Source organism: Pipistrellus hanaki, assembly GCF_964339955.1.
Source record: "Pipistrellus hanaki genome assembly, chromosome: 8".
In the NCBI taxonomy this organism is placed as follows: Eukaryota; Metazoa; Chordata; class Mammalia; order Chiroptera; family Vespertilionidae; genus Pipistrellus; species Pipistrellus hanaki.
In genome coordinates, this window is record NC_140510.1 from 36,084,163 (window position 1) to 36,105,701 (window position 21,539).

The 21,539-nt window shown below is 47.3% G+C and overlaps 1 protein-coding gene across 10 annotated transcripts in view; it reads left to right on the plus strand.

The window, feature by feature from the left end:
* Nucleotides 1-21,539, plus strand: part of TANC1 (tetratricopeptide repeat, ankyrin repeat and coiled-coil containing 1) — a 232,722-nt gene that overhangs the window by 38,053 nt on the left and 173,130 nt on the right. For 8 of the 10 annotated variants that reach the window (XM_084891443.1, XM_084891450.1, XM_084891441.1 and 5 more), the window contains one exon: nt 19,671-19,824. The gene's annotated coding sequence lies outside the window, so the exon portion shown is untranslated. Of the gene's footprint in view, nt 1-19,670; nt 19,840-21,539 lie in introns of all 10 variants that reach the window. The other 2 variants (XM_084891445.1, XM_084891444.1) reach the window with 1 other exon arrangement.

Sequence of the window (21,539 nt, forward strand, 5' to 3'; positions counted from 1 at the left end):
TGTAAAAGAGGCTTAGTCACGCTCGCTATCAACTGGTTGATGAGTTTGTGGCTTTGATAGTTGACCTGAGACACTGGGATAGCTGGCCAATACTTAGATTCCGAGACTGGGATAGAATTAGAAACTGATAAAAATAAGGATGTGGGGTTGCCGGGAGCCCTTGAGAAAAGTGACCTCACTAAGAGTGACTCAAGGAAAAGTTGTACCGACTTCAGAAACATGACTCATTAGGGGAATGCGGCTGCCCTTCCTCACCCTTTGAATGAGAAGCCGTGGGAGCGAGAGCCGAGGGCCCGGCCTAGGGCGGGCATGCCTGCAAACCCTGCGAGGCCTCCTCCCCATTGTTGGCCCACGTGGCTCCAGTGTGCAGATTATAACCTGTCAGTGCTATTTCAAGGATGTGGGGAGGAAACACCATTCAGAAGTATGTGTTTGTAGAAGTGAATGAAAGCTTTAATTTTTCTTCTTCTTCTGTGTGACCTCTGGCAGGTCGCTGACTCACATTGGGTCTCAATTTCCTTGTCTCAAGGTAAAAGAAAGGTTTATTGGAATGATCTCCTGGAGCCCCTTTGGGTTCTAAATGAGAATGTCCACTCGGAGGTGGGAGGTGGCATTAGATAGCACTACCTATGTGTGTGTTCCAGGTACATGATGTGCAGTTAGTTAGTCCACATTATTTTATTCACTGTAAGCCATACATACTAGGTAGGGATATCACTGTTTCCATTTTGCAAACGAGGATGAAGAACATGGACAGGCTCACTCAGCGGCCACTACTTGAGTGGCTGAGCTGGAATACCCGGAGAAATGGTCCTAATAGCTGTAGCTGTGATCATCTGTGCTTTGAATGAATTGAAAAAGAGTCAGTGTTCTGGGTATTAGAATTGTTCTATTTTTCCAGAGTTTACAGAGAAGTAAAACTTTTAAAGATACCAAGATATCAAATTCTGCCCCTCCAAGAGGAAAAACTCAGATTGGGGGGGATTATTGGGACTTAAAGGGGTCAGTAAATGACACCCCAGGTTTTCTTGCCAGTCTGAGTTCTGAACTGGTTCTGATAGAGACAGAAAAAAGAAGACATCAGGAATTCAAGTTGTATTTTTTTTTTTTAAATGGCAGAACTAATGTTGGAGAATATGACTTAAATGCATGTCCACAGTGGGCTTCCTATTACTGAATTCCATGATGGTCGGGCTTGTTGCTGGGCTGCTCACAGGTGGTGCTGGGCCTGGGAGGCCTGCGTCCATGCAGCCGGAATGTGGAAGACGGAAATGTGTGCATCCAGGCTGGCCTGGCACCCGGAAAGGGAGGGTGGCTGGGCCCCTGTCCTCAGCTTCAGTTCCCAAGCAGCAAGGGCTTCTGGGAAAGGGTGAGCGAGGGACCCGGAGCGAGACCCAGAGGTAAACCGGAGGCCTGCCCTCCACAGGAAAGGAAACGGGAGCCAGGCAGACCCCCTCCGTCCCCTCTGCCTCCCCACCAGGAATACATGCTGTTTTGTTCCCCAAAGCCAACAACCTTTCGGATGCATCGGTTTTCTTCTATTTGAGATCCTGGTTTTGTAAGAGTTAAGCTGGATTTAAAGACAAAAACAAAACAAAAAAAGCCATTCACCGTATTGTTGCTGAGGTGGTGTGGCTGTTGTGTCCATGTTAGTGGAAGTCACATGTCCTGGCATAGATTCCTCACTCCATGTTCTAAGAAAGTCACTGTAATTGAGTGTTGCTGACAGCAGTGTCTTTCAGAAACTGAATTGAAACACGTTTGGAACTTTGAAATACCTTGGTATGTCTAGGTGTTGTTGTTTTTTTTAATTCTCACTCAAGGATATTTTTTCCCTTTGATTTTTAGAGAGTGGAAGGGAGAGGGAGAGAGACAGAGAGAAACATCGATGTGAGAGAGGCACATCGATTGGTTGCCTCCCGCATGCCCCAGACCAGGGCTGGGAGCCTGCAACCGATGTACATGCCCTTGACCGGAGTCAAACCCAGGACCCTTCTGTCCGCAGGCCAGTGAATGCTCTATGCACTGAGCCACGTCGGTTGGGGCTAGGCTTTTATTGTTGAGAGATGGTGAATAGATGGGAAATTTCAGGTAAACAGCACTGCCTCTGCCCTGCAGGAGACCCAGCTTTTAAAGATGTTCTCTCCCCTCCTGCGCCATTTTCCCCTCAGAGTAATGGAAGCTATTCAGACAGAACATTATTCTGGGCAACTGGCTTGTCATTTTCTAAAGGAACATTTTTATTCAACAAGTAAAACAGATTTGCCCAACTAAATTATTCATACGAATTGCAAAACCTGTCATTTAGGGTGGATGTTGAGATATCCAGGTCATTTAGAAGGCTGTGGTTAAAAATAAAATGACCTAAATATATAGCTCTACTTTTTTTTTTTTTTTTTTTTTTTTTTAAGGGAAATTTAAGCTTTTAATTTTTGTTTGACATTGGTCCTAATTCTGTTTCTACAGGGAGTGTAGATAGCTTTCAGGGTTCTGAAGAAAGACAGTTCTTCTCTGTGGTCACTCCTCATCCTATACGTGGCACTGTTCCCAGCCAGGCTGGTTAGGTCGTGTCTCCTCTCGTACATGATGGGTATATACCTATGTGAGCGACAGAGAAACTGGAGAAGGCAGTAAGCAAGCGACTCCTCCACGAAAAGGGCGAAGACAGATTGTTATTTGTTCTGATCATTGCTTTTGTACTTCAGAGGAAGGAGCATTTGAAATGTGAACGCGTCCCAGTCTGCTTTGGGGCCAGTAACTGGAGCATAAGATGTTGAAAGTCAATTATGTATTTAGGGAGATGACACAGGCTGACATATTGAAGGCGTACGTACTGTATTCTGTTTGGTGGACAAAGCGGGGGCAGTTGTGTCATATCGCTGCCGTAAAATTGTGTCCAAAGGGGGTGGGGCAATAGAGGATAACACATCCCGATGTACCCAGACTTCGGACCATTTATGATGGACTTGCCATTTGTCCTGGGGGGGGGGGGAAAAGTCTTGTCTTAAAAGTTGGCTCTGCTCTTTTGCTGTTGGATGACAAGTAAAGAATCTGATTTAAAATAAAACACATTCTTGGCCCTGGTGTATAGCCGTGTGGCCAGTCTGCTATGCGTTACACAGTCTCTGTGCCGGCTACGTGGGAAGGTCCTGCGGGAGAGGCGAGAGAGGGTTGTAGATGTCTTCTGCAACCCGCTGTGCCTGACAACGCAGCCTTTATCGACTTGGGTGTTGCCTAGTATCCTCTGGATTGGAGAGGCCCTGGAGGACTGGGTTGTGTCCAGTCTGAGGCCTCGGGGCTGGTGAATAGCTGTAGAAGTCTGCTGAGGCGGCCACAGCAGAGGACCCCAGACTGGGGGCCCAGGCCACAGAAGTGTGCTGTCTCCCCGTTCCAGAGGCTGGAAGTCCCAGCCCAAGAGCTGAGGGGAGGATGTGCTCTCAGCCTCCCCACTTGGCTTGTAGATGACTGTCCTCTCCCTTGTCACATCACCTTTCCTCTGAACACATCTGTCCCTGTGTTCAAATTTCCCTTTTAAAAAATATTATTTTTTAATTGATTTCAGAGAAGAAGGGAGAGGGAGAGAGGGATAGAAACATCAATGATGAGAGAGAGAGAGAGTCATTGATCGGCTGCCTCCTGCTCCCCCCAAACTGGGGATTGAGCCCACAGCCTGAGCATGTTCCCTCCTGGCTCATAGGTCAATGCTCAACCACTGAGCCACATTGGCCGGGCAAATTTTCCCTTTTCATAAGGACACCAGTCATACTGTGTTAGGGCCCACCCTGATGACCTCATTTTAACATGATTGCTCTGTTTAAAGACCCTATCTCCAAATAAAATCGCATCCTGAGTTACTGGGAGATAGGATTTCAACGTGAATTTGGTGGCGGGGGGGGTGGGGGGCATCGGCACAATTCAGCCCTTATAGCAGCAGATGCTGGGGGGTTGCCCTCTCTTCTCAGTCTCCTCATTCAGTGACTGTCCCAGCCCTGTTGAATATTTGCTGTTTGGTCTGCATGCAGCTTGGACAGGGAGGCCAAGTTTCCTACTCACAACAGAAGCAGCCGTGCTCCCAGGCCCGCCATGCTGGTTGGTGGACTGAAGCCATTTCTCAGACAGCGCGAATTTTGCTCCAGGCTGTTTTTCCAGGTTTAAAAACATTTATCTTCTCCCGCTTTGATGCCTGGAGTTTAAAAATACTTGCCGTTTGATGTACACATTGGTTTTAAAGAGATGTTAAACTGTGTACTTTGCCTATGATCTTCTCCCTGTCAGTCTTTTTGGAAATTTTTTTTTTTTTTGTCCTAGCAGGGGGAAGTGATCCCCAGAGTTGGAGGGTTTAAATATAGGACTCACAGCCACCTGGGTAGCTGGTCTCTGAATTATCTGGCAGCCGTGGAAATCAAGGTGCCAGGTCGTTCTCCCACTCGGAATGGGTTGGTACTCAGAAGGTAATTAATTATTTAGGGGATAAAACATATTGCTATATGTTGATTTTTGAACTTTCAGTAACATTTAAAGGGATCTTTCCTGCCAAAACATCATCAGTTTATTTAAGAAACTTTCAAGTGTAGTGCCGTCTCCTCTGAGGGGGAACTAGGTGCAGTTTGTCTGACCCCAGGTTAAAAACTCATTACAGGGAGAGTCCTGTAAATGTTCGGAAAGAAGTACATATAGTGGTTCTTTATATATATATATCAGTGACTGCAAACATACACTGGTCATACCTTTGGGTCGTGTGTGTTTCTCAGGGTAAATGCAGTTTTCAAAATCGCTTTAAAAATTGCTCGTATTTTACATATAGAAATGTATAATTTAACGAAGGACAGGTGCCATAGAAAGTAGCAGGATGTGGAAATTTAAAAACAAGATCCTGGATGGAATGGTTGGAGCATGCTCTTGTGCGTGTTCATTAATAGCCTGGCAGGACTCGGGCGTGTGTGCCTTTTGAATGCTGTTCTAGGACAGGCGTGGGGATCAGTGTCTCTCGTCATGGTTGCCCAGCTTCCCACAGCTCACAGGGGGCCATTGTTACAGTGTGTGGCAGGAAGCCTCCCCTTCTGTGTATCTGCTGAGAGAAAAGAGAGAGCGAGGAGTGTGTGTGGAGCATTTCACAGCGAAGGAAGGACAGCCCGACTGCTGGAGGCAGGTATGAAAGTCCATCCCCCAGGCCTCACACTGTATTTGCTGCAGAGGCATTCCCACGAGGCCCAGGGTGAGAAGAAAGCCCACTGTTGTGCTGCACAGCTGTTAAGATAATTAATATTGTTTTTTCCTAAACCGTTATGGGAAATGCAGTACATAGTTGGCTTTAGAGCACATGAACTTACAGTGCATTTGGGGTCTTTGCGATCATTTATGACTTGATTCTAGCAAATAGCAGCAGGCCAAATTATGTTGGCACTTGTACTTCATTTAAAAAAAAAATTGTGCTAAAAGATACATAGCAAATAAAAATGTTTAATAATATAAAAATGTACCTGAAACTTCTGTGTTATTAACCACTTCACTCCAATACATTTAATTTAAAAAAAAGAGAAACAATAGGCATGTCATGCACTCAAACATTAAAAAAATAAAATATATATAACTAAATTTACATTTTAACCATTTTTTTTAAATCCTTACCTGAGGATATAGTTCTGTTGATTTTTAGAGGGAGAGGAAGGAGGAGGGAGAGGGAGAGAAAGAGAAACATTGATGTGTGAGAGAGAAATATTGATCGGTTACCTCCCCCTGTAGGCACCCCCACTGGGTATTGAACCCACAATCCTGGCATGTGCCTGACTGGGAATTGAACCAGCAGCATTTTGCTGTGTGGGATGACACACACCAGCCAGGGCCATTTTAAAAAATTTTATGTGACTAATTCAATGGCATTAAGTACATTTAGATTATTGCACAGTCATCGCCATCATCCATCCATCTGCACACCTTCGTCATCATCCCCAAGAGAGACTCTGTATTATTAAACACTGACTCCTCTTCCCCTACTTCCCCCGCCCTTCTAACCTCTGTTCTACATTCTGTCTCTATGACTTTGCTTCTTCTAGGTACCTCATGTAAGCGAAATCTGTAATATTTGTCGTTGGTGTCCAGTGGGTCTAGTAATTCTCAAATTGTATTTGAACAGCTTTTGCCAAATGCCATTTTCTTTTTGATCATAACAGATTTAGTACATCATGCTAGAGTGTTGAAGTTCTAGGACAGAAGCTCCAAATGCATGTGCCTTTAGGGACTAGAAAGTCATAACATCTAATATTTATAGAGCAGCTGCTGTGTATCAGGCATAGCGCTAAGCACAGTTCCCCTCCCACCAGCCCTATGAGGTAAATACTGTTTACTACCCCAGGTTTGCAGATGGGAAACTGAGAGGCGAATTACTTGCCGAAGACAATAGCATGACTCCTATGTGGCAGAGCAGAGATGTAGTAGCCCAGCAATCTGTGCTCCAGAGCCTGAGCCTGAGCCTGAGCAGCTCCTGGGTTATGTGCAGGAGGAGTGGGCAAAGGACATGGTCAGAGCAGGAGGGTCTGGGTTAAATAAGGGAGCACAGAGGTAAAGGCGCCACTCGGCTACTGCAGGCTGCTGCTGAGTGGGAATTCAGGCTCAATACCGCTGACACATCCACACTCCCAAGAGAAGTTAGAGCTCCTTATTCATATACGACCTGTCAGTGTCTAAGTGCTGGCAACCCTGGGCCTCAATCACAAACACCCAGCCTGTGAGCAGCTATTTGGAGACCTCTGCTCCTGAGGTTGCAAGATAACCTTTCACAAATCCAGGGCGCTCCACAGTTTGTGCCCTGGGGACACTCTTCCCTCGCCTTGTTTGGGCCCAGAGGCAGGGCCTTGCAGATCTTTGCTTCCCCAGCTGCAGCTTCCATCTAGCAGTTTCCTGAGCGTGCAGGGCAGGCGAATCTTTCCAGCACTTCTGCTTTCTTCCCACCTGTTGCCAAGAGTTCACCGAGAGCCTAATTTAAAACAAAACAAAGCCCGTTGCTTTTGAGAGGCTTATATCCTTTCATGCAGAGCTTCGTAATTTATTGTTTCGTTTTGGACTCCTTTGATTTAACAATGCTGATTAAAATGGGACTTTAAAGTGTGTGTGTGTGTATGTGTGTGTGTGTGTGTGTGTGTGTGTTTCCTTTAGAAAATCCCACAAAGAAATGCAAATATATGCTCTGCACAACACACGCAGGCCCTAATCTCCGAGTTTTAGTAATGGCTACTGGCATTTATGACATGCTTACGGCATGCTGGCCACAGTGCTAAGGATTTTACACACCTTCTTTTAATTCATAATCATTTGAGAATATGTGGATTTAGTTTGAATTTTAGAATTGGAAGAGCTTGAACACCTCTCATCCAATTTGCTGCCTTTGCATATGAAACTGGTCAGGGACAATGCGTTTAAGAGACTAGTCCAAGGTCACCCATCTGTTTTATAGTACAACCAGAGCCCCTTGGACACACACACATCTGATGAGCGGTGTAGACAAAACCCTCTTGCATACACACATCTGTTGTGTGGTGTAGCCATTGTCTCCTTTTTCCTGGCTTCCTAAGAAGTCTTTTTCCAGACGCCATAGTGCTTCTGCTTTCATCTTTCCATCATCTGTCGGAAAACAGGGCTTGCTAAGTTGACGTGTCGTAATGTGTTATCACTCATATGTACCGCATCTGACCGGTGGATCATTTCCAGGTACTGGAAATGGTTTGGTGGTACTGATGTGGTTTTGGACCGTCTGCTGTGCTTCGTGAGATGCCTGGAGTCTGGAGTGACCAGAGTCTAAGGAGAGAGACTCAAGTTCTTACTCATTAGCACAGGACCCTAAACTAAACGATGACCTGAGCGTCTTACAGATAATACCGTCCGTGAGAATGTTAGGAGAAAGTTTGACAGGTTGTTTATATATTGGGTGGTGTGGTGGTCATCACATTTCTTTCGTATCTGACCCCTTGCCCACACACTTCTGTAGGTGTCAGTGTTTGAAGCTGGAAGGCAGGGTTTGGACCCTTTTCTCATTCAACTGAAAATTACTAAGGCTTTCCTTTTTAAAAGTCATTTTCCCAAGGACAAAAGTAATCTGTGCTTCTGGTTCAAAACTTTTTCAAATTACACGGAAATGTAATTTTGTCATTCAGAAATGTACTACAGATGTTTAAGATAAAATAGTAGGTTTATTTTTATTTAAACTGAACAAAATACAACTGAACTTAACAGAAGGAATCACCGAACTTAAGATATGTGGCTTTTCCTCCCTAAATTTAATGTCCCTCACAGACACTCAAAAAATTGCTCTAAAGTTTTAAAAAAAAGTATATGAAAAATACTGACAAGCCAGCCCAAGAACCCAGCTTATTGTGACTTCAGAGTTCCTATCTTTTCTACTTTATCATATTGTCCACATGCAAGAGAAGGATAAACAATAGACGGGGTATAATTAAAGGCTAGAGTGTGTGATACAGGCCATCAAGTCAAGTTTGGGAGACTGGTGAGGGGACTTGTAAACTCCCATTAAAAAAGTTTAAAACTGAAGAGAGCTGAAAATTTTTCCTAGGGAAATTAATAGAGAGATCAACTTCTTTTCATCATTTCAAAATTGTACAAGAAAATAATTCTGCTTAAAAATAGGTTTGAAAACCCTGAATATACATTATTTTACAACAGCCTTCGGACATACTCATACTTGGATCATTGAGGACTTGAAGACCAATTCATGTTTCTCACATTGATTCCTTTCCACCCTCTTTCCCTTCCATTTCTCCTTCCTCCCTCCCTCCCTAGAAGAAGAGAAAAAGAAAAGACTTTAAGGCAGTGGAGGGGAAGTGTTGTCCGCCCTGGAGGTGGCACTGCTTGTCAGGGGAGTGGCCGGAATGCCACTCTTTCTCCATTGGTCTGCTATCAGGAAGGAGATGGAGATAATGCACAGGCACAGCTGTCGCCCAGCAGTCCTGTCATCCCCAGCACAGTCGTGGTTTGGGAATTAAGCAGAAGTGCCCTGTGTCCAGAATAGTTCGTTCATGTGTCTTCTATGCACCTTTCTCCTTAGCGTGTGCCTGGGGTCTCTTCTTTTCCCTGGAGGCCCCTGGAACTGTGACCAGGCATGTGTGTAGGGGGTCTGCCCATAAGAAATGAAAGCCTGGAAATAAGAAGTGGAGGCAGGCTGCACAGTCCGCAGGCCTGACTGTGCCGGGACACACGCGGTGCAGCCTGACAGGCCTTCCTAAGACCCGGTGGGGCGGCATGGTGACTGGGTTTTTGTGATCACCCCAGACGAGGTCTTTTAATTTCTAAACATTTATCTGGTGCATACTATGTCCTGGGCCTCAGGCATATTTCTTACAGAATAGGGGGAGCACATGGATTCATATGCAGATAAACGGTCATGTAAAATGGGTTACATCATAGAGAAGAATGGGGTGTAGTGGGAGGGCAGGGGAAATCGGGATTTCTGCTCTGGAGTGAACGGAGGAAGCCGGCAGGGTCTTGGGGAGTGAATAGGAGTTGTCTGGGTGGAGTAAAGCACAGTCCAGGTAGAGAGGTATCTTTGATGCTAATAAGATAGCTGGAATCGGGATAGTAAATGATAGTTATACTGCCACTGGCTCTTAAAAGTCATCATAGAAATCATCAAAAACATCCAAGTTGTGAGGCACATAATGATCTACCAGCGTCACAAATATTAACAGTTTGACAATCTTGTTTTATTGACCGTGCGTTGTTTTTTCACTTCTAAAGAGTTCGGTATGCTTCTCTCACTGAAAAGGAAAGATGCCCACCCCTTCGTGCCATTATCACACAATAAAATGAGGATCATTCCCTGATACCCACCCGAAATGAGTCTGTATGCAGGTATCCCCTGTTAACACGGGTTTTGCTTAAAGGGAACAGTTTCATTATCTAAAGGATTCATTTATTTTAGCATTTCCAATGTTTTAGGAATGTTAGATAAGTGAGGCACCACTCTAATATTTTTATTCCTTCCTTTAGAAATGGTTTATAGTTTCTCTGGTCTTATTTCTGATCATTTAGGTCAGACTCCCCCTGATGGAGGAGGGATGTGCCTTAGGACTTTTAATATTACTTCTTTCTGGGGTTCGGGAAACACTCACCTCTGAAGACTGGCGTAGGGTGCTCGGAGCAGTTCCTTTGGTTTTGCTTCAGTTTTCAGCTGCCAGTGTGTTACCTGACACTACCCCGGTGGCCTTTGAAAGCTCTTTCCTCGCAGGCCTTCTCGGCTTGTGTCTGCGCTCAGTCGGGTGCCAGGCTTGCTGCCGTCTCCACAGGCTCAGCCTGATCCTGCAGGGATCAGACTTCCTCTGGAGCTTCCTCAACCACTCCATCCTTCTTTGGCTTCCTGTCCCCTCCCCACTTCCCCCACCCTGCACTCCAGCCCTTAATCATATTCTATTCCGTACTGCTTGTATTTCTTTTGCACAGAGGCAGAGTAAAGCGGTAGAAGGGATGGGAGCTTGGAAACTAGCTCTGATTCCAAGCCTGTTTCCTCCTTTTAAAAGTAATTGTGGTAAAAGAAACACATGATGTGAGATTTGCCCTCTTCCCAAAATTTCAAGAGCGCAGTGTTATTAACTGTAAGCATAATGTGGTCTTGCAGATCTCTGGAACTTGTGCATTGTTGCAACACGCTATAGCCATTGAACAACCTTTCCCACTTCTCCCCTCCCCTCAGCCCCTGGCAGCTGTCATTCTACTCTCTGCCTCTATGAGTTTGACTGCCTTCGATATCTCATCTGAGTTGGGGTCATCTAGTATTTGACCTTCAAGATTCATCTGTGTTGTAGCCTGGGATAGGGTTTCCTTCCTTTTAAAAGAATAATATCCCATTGAATTTGTATACGACATATTCTTTACCCATTCACCTGCCAATGGACATTTAAGTTGCATCTACATCTTGGCTACTATGAATGGTGCTGCCCTGAGTATGGCAGTGCTAATCTCTCTCTGGGATCCTGATTTCAGTTCTTTTGGGTAAATACCCAGAAGTGGGATTTCTGACTTATATGCCTCATTTTTCTTTTCTTTTTTTTTTTAGCTTTGTAATGGGCAACAGTGTGTCCCATGTAACGCGTGGCATACAGACCGAGTCTCCTTCTGTCGGGAGTTACAGGGCAGCCCCTCTTGTTCATGTGTATCTGCTCTGTTCGGTCATAGGTAGTTAGTGCTGCCTTCTTCACGAAGGCCTGACTGTTGTTGACCACGTTCAGTAACTTGGAGAATTATTTTAAAGAGATGCCATCATTTTCCAAGAAAAGAAAAACAAACTTTTATTCACTGGTCACTCAGAGCAGCTTTGTCATTGAGGAAGTGTTGACACTGCTTTTGGTTTTTAAATGACTGGTGTTATTCCTTCCCAGGACTGAAAAAAATTGCACGGTTGGGGTTTTCAGGATTGTTCAGATCAAAAAGCAAAGACACAAAGCCAAGGGGGAAAAGCCTTTCTGTAAAATGGCGGTAGGAAGTAGAAAAGGCTAGAATTCTGTAGAAAATGATGGGTGCCACAAAAACAAAACTTTGACCAGAAAATGAAGGTTTCTGTTTTGCAGGTTATTTTGAAGTGGCAGACAGTTTAGCCAGCTAGTTTTTAATGTCTGATTTTTAAGGATCTTGATAAAAATGTACATATAAATCTAGCATTGTTAGTAGGGTTTTAGAAGATGACTTGATTTCCTTGGGGAGGAGTATTTATATGCTTATTTTCATATTTGTAATTTCAGGAGATGTAGGTGTTAGCTTGGGAATGTTTTATAAGAATTCCTCTGATTCCCCTCCACACAGGGAAGACAGAGTTGTAGCCATTTCTCTGATCGTCCTCAGGTTTTACCTTAGAGCCTGGGAGTGAGGGTGCCGTGGTTTTAGCGTACCCCATCCATAGGGGGGTGTTGTCCTCAGGGAGCAGATATATATCCTTTTTTTCTCTTGCTTTGTTGATTATTTTCTTGCCGGAGTTTAAATTTTCCATAAGGTAGGATCCAGATCTTGTGACTTACTTGGTCTGGCCAGGGGACCCTCGGCTTCTTGTGATCTGAGTCATTTTCTAGTGAGGCCCAATTTGGACCGGAAGTCCCTGCCCAGGGGCGGGAGACATGTGGAAGGGCAGCAGACCTGGTGTTTGTGGCTGGAAGTTCAGCGTGCCAGGAGGAAAGAGCGGGGGTTTTCAGTGCCAGTGCACTGGCACATGGGGCTCTGGGGTGATGCAGGGCACCGGAGTGGTCTGACACGGGCACCCATGTGCCCTGACCTTTGGTGGCCATGTGGAGGCAGGGTAGACCTCCAGTCCCCTGGAGGATTGCCAAGAGAAGGCAGCGCCTCAGCCCACAGGGACTTGCAGGTTATCAAGAGAGGGACTCGGGCACAGTTCTCATAACCGAGCAAGAGGGTGAGTTAGCCTGTGGAATGCAGGAGAAAGAAATCAAGTTATTAAGACAGAAGGTCAGGGCCTGTTAAGCAACAAGAGCAACTTGGCCCGAATTGTTAAATCTCTCTTCTAGAATTTCTTGCTGGCTCGAGCCAGCGAGGGGAAGGTGGGGGTAAAGGTCAAGAGGCTTCAGCTGTAGGGGAGGAAGGACCACAGAAGCTGAATACAGCAGGCCAGGCAGTTCTGGACAGCCTGCTCCGAACTGGAGAGACGTTTCCAGCGCCCGGGTGGGTCACTGCACCCTGTTTGTAAATGACTATATCTTAGCGTGTCAGTGGCATAGTCACCAGTGAGCTTACCACAAGACAGAATTACTTTTGGGAATCTGGAAATAGATTTAGTTTTTAGTTCAGTTTAGATTTTAAAAATCCAAGAATAAATCATAACCTCATTATTATAGAACTATGAAATAAATTCATTAAAGTACGGTCTTTACTAAACAAACCTAAAGCAAATCAATACTTTTGTATGCTGTTACTTACCAAGACATACATATGAAGTTACCCAGTTTCATTTCTGAATGATTGAAGTTATTTGAGGTTAGGTTGCTTTAGATCAAGGAAAAACTCACCCTAAACTTTGAGGTTCAGGTAGGCACGCAGAATTTATTCCTTGGTTCTCTAACCCAGAGAGATTAGATTTTAATCTAAACTGAAGCTTGCCCCATTAATCACAGTATCTAACATTTAAACTTTTTTTTTTTTTACAAGCCGGTCTCTTGTTTTTAAATTTTATTGGTTGATTGATTTTTAGAGAGAGAAAGAAACATCGATTTGTTGTTCCACTTATTTATGCATTCGTTAATGATTCTTGTATGTGCCCTGCCCGGGGATTGAACCTCTGCAACCTTGGTGTACCAGGATGATGCTCTAACCATCTGAGTACTGGGCCTAGGTTAAACCCATATAAAAATAATTTTTTAATTGAGTTTATTGGGGTGATATAATAATACCACTATATAATATAATATCACTATATAATAAAAAGGTAATATGCAAATCAACTAAATGGCAGAATGACTGGTCGCTATGACGCACACTGACCACCAGGGGGTAGACGCTCAATGCAGGAGTTGCCCCCTGGTGGTCAGTATGCTCCCACAGGGGGAGCGCTGCTCAGCCACAAGCTGGCCTGACAGCTGCCAAGCGCGGTGGCCACCACTAAGGATGCAGGAAGTGGGCCTAAGCAGCAGTCAGACATCCCCCGAGGGCTCCCGGACTTTGAAAGTATGCAGGCTGGACTGAGAGACACTTCCCTCAGTGCACAAATGTCATGCACCAGGCCTCTAGTTGGTTAATAAAAATGATGTAGTTTTTAGGGGTATAGCTCTATAACACATCATCTGCACATTGCATTGTGTGTTCACCATCCCAAGTCAAGAATCTTTCCATCACCATTTATTCCCCTTTTCTCTCCACTTACTCCCTCCACCCCCCTTTTCCCCTGGTCATCACCATTCTGTTGTCTGTCTGTGAGGTTTTTTTCACACAGCCCCCTTATCCTCTCCCCTCTGACAGCTGTCAGTATCTATGAGTCTGTTTATGTTTTGTTAGCTTATTTTGTTCATTCGATTCCACTTATAAGTGAAATTATATGGTACTTACCTTTCTCTGACTGGCTTATTTCACTTAGCATTATTGCAAAGGGTAAGATTCCCCACCCCAACCCCCTTCTTTTTTGCAGCCAAGTTGTATTCCCTTGTGTAAACGTACCACACCTATTTTATCCACTCATATACTGATGGGCACTTGGCTGCTTACGTATCTTGGCTATTGTAAATAACGCTGCAAGAACACAGGGACCCGTATATTCTTTGGAACCAGTGTTTCCGATTTCTGTGGATATATTCTCAGACGTGGAATTGCTGGGTCATACGGCAGTTCCATTTTTAATGTTTTGAGGTAATTCTATGCTGCTTTCCACAGTGGCTGCACCAATCTGCATTCCCACCAACAGTGCACAGTGAGGGGTCTTCTCCACATTCTCGCCAACACTTGTTTGTTTAAACCTTTTTTTTTTTTTTTTTTTTTACTCCACAAGAAAGCAGGAAAACCAGTACCTCTGGGGATTGCAGAAATGCTTGGATTATTTTAAAACACACTCATTTAAATGCCTCCCTCCCTAAGATCATCTGGCCTTAGGGCTTCTGGACAGATTGACCTGGCCAAGGACCACGCCCATCAGCTGTGAGGGGTGGTGATGGGGGCGTGGTGTCCATGCAAAGCAGCAGTCCCTCTGCTCAAGGAAGTGTCTAACCTGGTATCTACTCACAGGTACCACAAGAGAAGGTGGGTGAGAAGTGAGGAGTGTGTGCTGAGGTTGGGAGTAGTTAGGTGGTAGGTTCCAGATCACAATGGCAATATTGAAGGTTCTGTGCCTCCTTTTGAAAGCCTGTCCGCCTGCTCAGGGCTATTTGAGACTACCTAGAGACAGTGCATTGCAGTTGGATACAGTTCCCTGCCCCTGTTTTTTAGGACACTTGGGTCTCAGGGGCTGAGGTTGGCCTTGTGGGCATAGTCTCCCCCTGGGTAGAATGGCTGGGGACCCACGGAAAGCGAAATAACCTTTCTTCGTGCCTGGGGTAAGCTCAGAGCCACTAATTGTACTGTTTCGAAATGCTTTGTTTTTGGTGTCCTTGGACACGTTTGGGGATGGAAAGGCTATTTAAACTCTAACAGCCTCTAATCTATGGTTTCGGGTTTATAAGTTGTCTCCTGTCAGTCTTAGCTTCTGGGGGCTGTCTTTGTGCCTTGATCTAGCACTCGCTCTCCACCCTCTTCACTTACGGTATCCTGGGAAACCAAATATTTCCCTCCTGCTAGAATTGTATCTAAAAGGCGAGTGAAATAGCTCTGGGGAGAGCCGAGGAAAGAGCTGTTGGATGGAACTTTAAAGAGGTCGGGAAGTTCTCTTCTTTTTTTTTTTTTTTTAATTGATTTTGTACAGAGAGGAAGGGAGAGAGATAGTTAGAAACATCGATGAGAGAGAGTCATTGATCAGCTGCCTCTTGCACACCCACCACTGGGGATGTGCCCGCAACCAAGGTACATGCCCTTGACCGGAATCGAACCCGGGACTCTTCAGTCCCCAAGCCGACGCTCTATCCACTGAGCCAAACTGGTCTCGGCGGGAAGTTCTCTTATGAATGTTGCCGCAGATTTTGGTAGCTGGAAAGACTAACTCTTGGTTCCCAGCTGTTTTCTGGATAGTTGAGGTTGCTAGCTTATGACTGCTTCTCTCTTTCCTCCACTGATATGCACATCTTCGCTCCCACCCTTGCCAATTTTGGAAGGGGAAGGAGAGAATGCAAGTTTTCTCAGGGAAATTGAGAAGAAGGTGAATGAAAGAAAAAGCTGGGACTGAGGCAGGGGCTTCGATGATCTGTCAACCACTGTTCTTGAAACCTAAGATGTGCTAGGCCCCTCGGAAGATACGGCAGGATGATGGCGACCCTGCCTTCATGAAGCTTCATATTCTATTGGGAGAGATAACTAATAGACCTCAGACCCTCAGCTGAAAGTGGTAGAGACGTTTTGCGTTGAGCGTGTGTTCAGAGAGAGCGACTCGAGTCAGAAACGTGGAGCCAGCAGTGTGGGGCTCCAAGTGGTATTTGATTAGGGAGCCGTGCAGTCCAGTATTCCCCCACGAGAGACAGAAATGGGAAGGAGGCATCCAAGGTGGACAGCCTGGATTTTGTCCCTGGATTGCAGAGCAAACAGAGGGCAGGTGACTAAGAATTAGGGAACGTGGAAGCGAGAGCGAACTTAGCTCCTCAGCTGGAGAGAGTGTTCCCGCAGTCCTCACCCTTCACAGGCTCTCTTTCTTACTCGGTCACCGTCACATCGGGGAACATCAGGATGCTAATTGGAATCCAGTTCGGGTTCAGCCCTCTGATGAGCCTTTGGTTTTATACCTAGGAAAGCTCTGTGCTTTAGGCATTGTAACCCCAGGCAGAAATCCTATGATGAGTGTGTGCTTGGTCACATTCGGTGAATAAGAAAATGGGGATTGCCGAAACCGGTTTGGCTCAGTGGTAGAGCGTCGGTCTGCGGACTGAAGGGTCCCAGGTTCGATTCCGGTCAAGGGCATGTACCTTGGTTGCGGGCACATCCCCGGTAGGGGGTGTGCAAGAGGCAGCCGGTCGATGTTTCTCTCTCATCAATGTTTCTAGCTCTCTATCTCTCTCCCTTCCTCCTCTCTGTAAAATATCAATAAAATATATTTTAAAAAAAAGAAAATGGGGATTGCCAGTAAAACACACCCAGAAGCTGCTAGTGCTGTTACTAGAAGAACCAAGAGAAATCACAGTGGTAAATAGCTTAGTAGTTTCTTTGCACGTGAAAGCCATCGTGTTACATCACTTCTCACGTGGTCAACACTTGACCAAGGAATGTTCTTTACAGGTGAGTTTTGATACCTCTCCCCAACTCAACAATAGGGGCCAGCCAGCGCTCACTTAGGTAAAGAACAAGCCAGTTTGTCCCCAGTCCTGTCTTTTCCTTCTGTGGGGTGGGGGATGGGGTGCACCCCCAGGCCTCAGTTTGCCCCAGCAATCTCACCGGCAGGTAGTTACTTCAATTTCTTCCAGCTCTTCTCAGTCCATTTGTATTTCTCCCATCCTCCCAAGAGGAAAAGGAAACACCTAGGAATAGGTCAGGGGCTGTGCCTCAGAATCAGCTGGCAGCCTTAAAGAGGACCAGCACGTGGGCCCCATGCCCAGAGTTTCTGTTTCCGCTCTTCTGGGCACCAGGGTTTGTAAAGCTCCTCAGGAGACTCTGATGGGCGGTGAGGGCTGAAGACACACCTCCGGTAGTTGACAGATGTAACAGTACTGGGCACTCGCAGTACACCTGTCTCAAGGAAATTGAAAGCCTCACGATTTGAAACGCACATTGATATTTTGAAATAATGCCTTTTGCCACTGATGTCTCTAAACTATTGTGTTTCGGTTCCATAAAAATTCCTTCAGCAAGTGTATTTTGTCATCTTTTTGCATTTCCCCTGAGACTATTTTGTGGCCTAATGCTTCTTTTTCAACACTTCCTTGGGCCCACGTTTTGGATTGTGCACTGAAAAGGCCTTTGAACAGAGAAATGTCAAAATTAAACGAGTAAAAAGTTCCATCTTTTTGCCAATTTAAAATAGGTTCTGAAGAACAAAAAAAAAAAAAAAAAAAAAAAAGGAAAATGCAAGGCACAGTCTCTCCCCTGCGTCCGGCCAGTGAGTGGCCTGACTGTAGTTATAAGTAACTTCTCAAACACCACCCAGAGTTCCTCTGGTCTGGTTGACCTCCCTTTCTCCTTTCTGTAATTACCGAATACAGCCCTTAAAACCCATGTAGGACCAAACTCAGAATCTACACTCTGTGATCTCATCCCCACAAAAACAGGCTGCGGGGACCGTCCTTCTTGCAGGAGCCGCCTCGCCTTGGGACCTCTGCAGGTCTGTAATTTATAGTGGTGCCTCTGCGGTCTTAGAGTCAGAAAGCACGCGTCCCCTGCCCTACCCGTGCCGCTGTCGGTGGAGAAGGGGCCAGAGGGAAAGCCTGTGTGAACGTGACCTGTGACATCCGCTGTGAAGGGCACGCTCCTCCGTGGGCCCTCTGGAGAGAGGGTCTGTCTGGTCGCTGGCACGCTGCGGCTGGACAGATGCCCTTTATACCGGTCTGTCCGTTGTGTAGTGCTGGGACAAATGAGGAGCCGCCTTTTCTGCTGAGCTGTGCTTTGCGGAAGGAGCTTGGCTGAGTGCTGCTGGCGGCAGCTGGGAGATGGATGATTCCCTCGCTGGCTGCCAGGGCCCTCAGCAAAGCGGCAGGTGATCCTGTTTTGTCAGCCAATAATAGGGGGACGCCTCAGATATTCGAGCTGCTATTCAGCAGGTGGTGCTGTCCTGCAGGCAATGCTTCCACACTGCCCGAGGGGTCAGTGAGCTGGCGAGGAAGGAGCCCCGGTGCTTGGAAGCCGGGGCGGCAGGCAGGAGATGAGGCCTCTTGGAGGAAACGTCACACGTGGGACTCGGGGGACCACCTGGATCGTGGCGCTGTCTCCTCTGCATTCTGCGTAACTGGGAGCTCCGCTGACCTGAACTGGGGGGGCGATGGAACCCGCCCCAGGGGTCACCTGGTCTCCTCCCAGAACAAAGCGCCCTGCCCTCCTTCTCTTCTTCGTTGGAAACACTGGTGGGTGAGGGGGTGTGGCGTCGGGAGCTCCTCGTTAAACAGACGTAAAAGGGAGGGAAGGCCTCAGCCAGCGTTTGCGTGCACAAACCTATTAGTGCTCCCGTGCCCTGCCCAGGGGGTTTGGTTGGCCCAAACCCAACTGCCCACGTTTTTTGTCCTTTTTGGCAATGGAGCCCAGCCGCGGACTCGGGTGAGGGCTGGGTTGTCCGTGAGTCTGAGTCCTTGGAAAGGAACTTTTCCGGGGATTAGTGGGACAGTGTGTTTCCCAGGGAAAGACTGAGTCAGTCATGGGAAACCTCTCGTTGGAATCCTTTAGTCAACACACACGATGGAGCCTCCGCCCCTACCTGGGCTCAGAGCAGGAGGAAGGCGTAGGGGACAGCCAGCCGGGGAGACCTGCGCTGGAGAAACGGGTAGGAGGGGAGGTCAAGGCAGGAGGAAGCAAACACCGGGACACAGGTCCCAGCCAGGTGCTCTGCGTGCAGGGCGAGGACTGGCGGCACCTGAGCTGAGCCTGGGGGAGGGTCACGTCCAGAGTGGGAGGGAGGCGTTCAGGATGAGGGCACAGGGAGAGCTACAGCGGGACATTGGGGGGAGAGGGGGCCGGTGTTTGGAGGTGGTGAGTGAGGAGAGCTGGACCTGTGAGCAGGGAGGCAGGAGCTATGGGAAGGGAGAGTGTTAGAGGGCTTCTTATCTTAAACCTGAAACATTTCATTTCCTTGTGTGCCGGGCTTTAACCCCACCAGCACCCCTTAAGGAGAAACACCTGAGTCGGTGGTGGAGGTCCGTGGGACCCTTCCGTGCCTTGCTCCAGGCACGGAGCTTTCAGGAAAGGTCCCTGGTCACCTTGAGCAGAAGGTTTCAGAAGTTTTCTCGGGTTTGCCGGCCCGTCGCCCTGCTGTTCCCTTGGTGAACAGTCCGTGGATGGGCCGCTGTCTCTCTCCTCTCCACCATGGCATCGTGGGGACTTGGAGGAAGTGGTCACCGGTGTTACACACTCTGTGCTGCGTGTCTCCCGTGTGAGCGTGCTGACGGGTTTTCTTTCCCCAGGTTCCCAGCTCCCTGTGGCCGGCTTGTCCGGAGGAACTTGGCAGGAGCTCCAGGGAGACAGTGGCTCTCTGTCGCGAGCCAGCGGAGCCGGGGTGAGGCGAGGCGAGTGCACCCACAGACCGGCCCTTCGGAGGCACGCCGCTTTCTGAACACGGTGAGGGTTTTGAAGGTAAACCTGGTTTTTATTCATACGAATTTAAGGGCAATCTAAACAGCGTCTGAGGTGCTACTATATGAAAGCCCTCTTTATACTATGGATGCTTCAATTCGTTCTTTTAAGACCTTTCTAATTTTACTTGGTCTCTTAATAGTGTCCGTCACAGTGCTTTCCCACCAAGAACATGTGACGTGTGTCGAGTGAATGATTGGTATCTCTGCCTTACCGTTGGCATACCGAGAAGCACAACTGATCCACGGCTGTCTTTTTTTTTTTTTTAATCATTATTCTCCCGTTCCCCGTCCCCCCTTCCCCACGAGGAACTCGAGGAACTCGGTGAGGTTTGATTACCAGCCCCTCCTTAGCTCCCGGGACACAAACAAGGGGGCATTGACAACCCGCCTGACCGTCCTGCTCTCCCCCGTTGGCTTTTCGGGGCCACACCCATTACAGCGGGCACGGGCTCCGTCCCCACCTGTGTTGCAGGTGTGTGGTCCCCGTCCCACAGGTTTCAGGGAGGATTTTCTATTTGTGTGGCGTTAGGATAAGGGGACCAGACATCCCGCTTTTGGCAGGACAGTCCCGATTTTTAACCATTTGTCCCGTGTCCTGTGGCGTTTTAAAAAAGTCCCGATTTTTGCCAAAAATCGGGACTTTTTTAAAACACTGTGGGACAAATGGTTAAAAATCGGGGCTGTCCCGCCAAAAGCGGGACATCTGGTCACCTTACATTAGGATGTCAGGGCAGCTGCTGGCCTTCTGCCGGTGGTTTTCCTATGCCGCAGCCCTGCCTCTCTGTTGCGAAAAAGAAGTACCTATTTCAAGGGGTCCAGTAAGACTGGGGGCGCCTGGTGGGTCATTTTTCTTGTATTCATCTTTCATTTGCATTTCCCTGTCTCCAATGGGTAGATGTAGTGGGGCTCAACCATTTCCTCCTTCCCCTACGAAGAGAGAGAGTTGGCTGAGAGCAGTCTCCAGCCCCAGCTTAAGCGAGCACAGCGTGGAGGGCCGTCCTCCTGTACGCTCAGCTGCTCCCAGTCCAGGCAATGGGGTGGGAACCCGAGGACAGAATGGTTGACGGGGGCCGGCCGAAAACCTCCCTGGTCCATTTCTCGGAAATGGCTCCTCCACAGGAGGTGTGGGGGTCAAGGTCAAAGCTGCTTCCCAACCTCGGGATTCTTGAGGCACCCGTGTGATACGCAGGTGCACGCTGCCATCTGTCTGGTGTGGCTTGCTAGCAGGGTTTCCTGTTCTGCACTCACCCCTCCTGCCAGGCCCTGTTCATCCATGAGGACAGAGCAGCCACACTGCTCCCCAGAACTTTGGGGGTGGTCCTTCGAAAAGCAAAGCCTCTCCGCAGGAGCCTGGTGGGGCGGACATATCGGAATCTCCCCTGAGGCTTTAGGGCCGGGGATACGGAGACGCGCCCAGGTGTGCCAGGTTGGAGTGTCAGGCATGGAGAGGAAGTCCTTTCGGGTAGGTTTGTTTCTTTTTTTAAAGCTCCTCAGAAGATGCTGTGTGTTACTCCTTGAAAAATATTTGTATGTGGAATAGACTTTAAAAAAACACAACACAAAAAACAAAAACCTCTTTCTTAGCCTGAGCTGAGCAGATGTTTGGGGTGGGGGGAGGGGATTATTTTTGAACTCTCCTAACTAGTTTCACCGGTTTATACTGCCAACCCAAACATTCCCTTGTTGTGCCATAATTTG